Here is a 3545-nt window from a genome sequence, read left to right as displayed (position 1 = left end):
TCCCAAGTTCTAGTAATCAGATACTAATTATTTTTCCTCGAATGTCTTTCCTGAACGTAACAAACATTTTAATGAGAAAAGAATCACCTGTCATCGCTTTGAATTTTGATTTAGAGGCAAATTCAGCTTGAAAAGTCATAATTTTGCATGTTTTACGTAGTTTTGTGAATAAAATCTCAAATTGTAGTAATGAGATACTAATTATTTTTCTTCAAATGTCTTTCCTGAACATCAGCGAACATTTTCCGGTTAAAAAACCTTTATGTCACCGCTTATTTTTCTGATTTAAACGATTTTAAATGATGCTGATTACTGTACACCACAGAGACGGAGGGAATAATATCAATAAGATCAAGCGTCACGGAATTCCATTTTTGTATAGTAGATATATATATATATATATATATATATATATATATATATATATATATATATATATATATATATATATATATATATATATATATATATATATATATATATATATATATATATATATATATATATATATATATATATATATATATATATATATATATATATATATATATATATATATATATATATATAATAATCACATCAGATAATAATCACAAAACTACGTGAAACATGCGAAATCATGACTTTTCATACTGAATTTGCCTCTAAATCAAAATTCAAATCTATGATCTGTGATTTTTTTAAGATGAAATTAAGGGAAAATAATAAGTACCTGATCATTTGAAATTTAAATAATTTTAATAAAACTACGTGAAAAATGCAATACCAAGATTTTCAGGCTTAATTTGTCTCTAAATCATAATTCAAAGCGATGACATGTGATTTTTTTCAATGAAATGTTCGTTCATGTTCAGGAATGACATTTTACATAGAAGAAATGATAGGTATCTGATTACTGAAAATGTAGATATTATTCACAAAACTAAGTAAAACGTGCAAAATCATGAATATTTAGGCTCAATTTGTCTGCAAATCAAAATTCAAAGCTATGATATGTGATTGTTTTCCAATAAAATGTTAGTTAATGTTCAGGAAAGACATTTGAGAAAAAATAACACGTATCTTCTTTCTAAAAGTTGACATATTACTCAAAAAACTACGTATGTTCGAAGCATTTTTGAAGATGATTTTCTGCATACAAAGAAACACCTTAAAATACTCTCTTTGATTTTTTTTGAAAAACATATAGCAAAACTTTGACTTTTTAAGCATAAGCTCAAATCGCATCTAAATCAAAATTCAAAACGATGACATGTGATTTTTCTTTCAATAAAATGTTCGTTGTTTCTTTAACATTTCCAAATATTTTTTTGCAGAAAAATCCATGTTTTGAATCAGTGCGAGTCGAGCATAAAAAATTTGCATTTCTGATGTATTCGTAGATTTGTGAATAGTAACAAATTACGGGATTCGATTTACTTTTTTACCTTTACCCAAACTAGATCTTGGAACATTTAGCTGGAGGAAAGGTCCCATTTCATTGGTTTGAACATAGATTAAGAGGCGACTTAAGCATTGAAAGTCACTTTTTATTTTCTACATAGTTTAGTGGATTGAAGCATTGAAGATTTATTTTCTACATAGTTTAGTGGATTGAAGCACAATTGTTAGTTATCAGAAAACCTTCACTTCTTCTCAGGCGTGTTCCTTAGACACCAACAAACATTTTCGTTTTGAACAAATCGCAAGCAGCTCTTTAGATTCCATTATAGAGGAGAAATAAGCATGAATGGTCATGCTCAATTCTTCTTACTTACTTTAATTTCCTAAAAAGAGGTTTCACTGTAAACGATTGTCAAATAGCCCGAATATCACCTAGTATAGGTATATTCGAAACTGGGATGATTCCACACAACATTTTCCAAAATGGCGGCTTCCGGCTCCAGAAAAATAACCTAAAATGGTATTTGGCCAACCATTTCAATAATTCCGAAAGTGGAACTCCGTACGTCGTTTGGAAATGCGATATGGCGACTTTCAGTTTATGTGTGTTCTGTTCTCAAAATATTGAAGTATTTAAAGTGATGAAGAACGTATAAGATGTGAAATATTTTTTAAGTGAGTTGTGCTAAAGCAGTAATCTATACCTATATAAAATGTAGTCCGGTCTGTCTGTCTGTCGGTCTGTCTGATCCATATAGGCTCGGAAACTACCGAACCGATCAACGTGAAAATTTGAATGTAGGGGTTTTAGGGGCCGATAAAGGTTCCTATGATGGTTTGAGACCCTTCCCTCTGCTGGAAGGGAGGGGTCCCACACAAATGAAACAAAAATTTCTGCACATCTCAAAAACTAACCAAGCAAAAAGGAACCAAATTTGGCATGTTGATTATTTTAGAAGTAATGAATATGTTCATATTGGTTCGACACCCCTCCCTCTTCAGGAAGGGAGGGGTTCCATACAAATGAAACACAAATTTCTGCACATCTCGAGAACTAACAAAGTAAATAGAACCAAATTTGGTAGGTGGATGTTTTCAGGGGTAACAAATATATCCATAATAGTTTGACACCCCTCCCTCTTTTACAAGGGAGGGGTCCCATACAAATGAAACACGAATTTCGCACTGCTCGAGAACCAATCAACCAAATACAACCAAATTTGGTATGTTAATGTTTTTAGAGGTAACAAAAATGTCCATGATGGTTCGACTCCCCTCCCTCTTCTGGAAGGGAGGGGTTCCATACAAATGAAACACAAATTTCTGCACATCTCGAGAACTAACCAACTAAATGGAACCAAATTTGGCAGGTGAATGTTTTTAGGGTTAACAAATATATCCATAATGGTTTGACACCCCTCCCTCTTCTATAAGGAAGGGGTCTCATAAAAATGAAACTCAAATTTCGCATGGCTCGAGAACCAATCAAGCAAATATAACCAAATTTGGTAAGTGAATGTTTTTAGGCGTAACAAACATGTCCATAATGTTCCGATACCCTTCCTTCTTCTGGCATGTCTCCAAATACCATTTCGAAATCTAAGATGGCGACTTCCGGTTTCTGAAAAACAGCAGCAAATAACTAAATACCACCCGGTGTCTGGAAAAAAGCCGAAAATGACCAAATAACACCCGATATGGGTGTTCCTTAAACCAGAATGACGCACAGGGGCCAGGAATTGTCTCTAAATGCCATTTTGAAATCCAAGATGGCGACTTCCGGTTTCCGAAAAACAGCGGCAAATGACCAGATACCACTCAATATGGGTATTTCTGGAATTGTTACGATGCACTGAAGCCACAAATCGACCTATCGACCTCAGACAACATTTTGAATTGTGAGATGGCGATTTCCGGTGTCTGGAAAATAGCTGAAAATGACCAAATACCACCCAATATGAGCGTTTCTTCGACCAGATTGACGCACGGAGGCCAGAAATTGTTCCCAAATGCCATTTCAAAATCCAAGATGGCGACTTCCGGTTTCCGAAAAACAGCAGCAAATGACCAAATACCACCCAATATGCGTATTTTCGGAATTGTTATGATGCACTGAAGCCACAAATCGACCTATCAACCTTAGACAACATTTTGAATTGTAA

Source organism: Wyeomyia smithii, chromosome 3, assembly GCF_029784165.1.
Source record: "Wyeomyia smithii strain HCP4-BCI-WySm-NY-G18 chromosome 3, ASM2978416v1, whole genome shotgun sequence".
In the NCBI taxonomy this organism is placed as follows: Eukaryota; Metazoa; Arthropoda; class Insecta; order Diptera; family Culicidae; genus Wyeomyia; species Wyeomyia smithii.
This window is presented reverse-complemented; position numbering follows the sequence as displayed.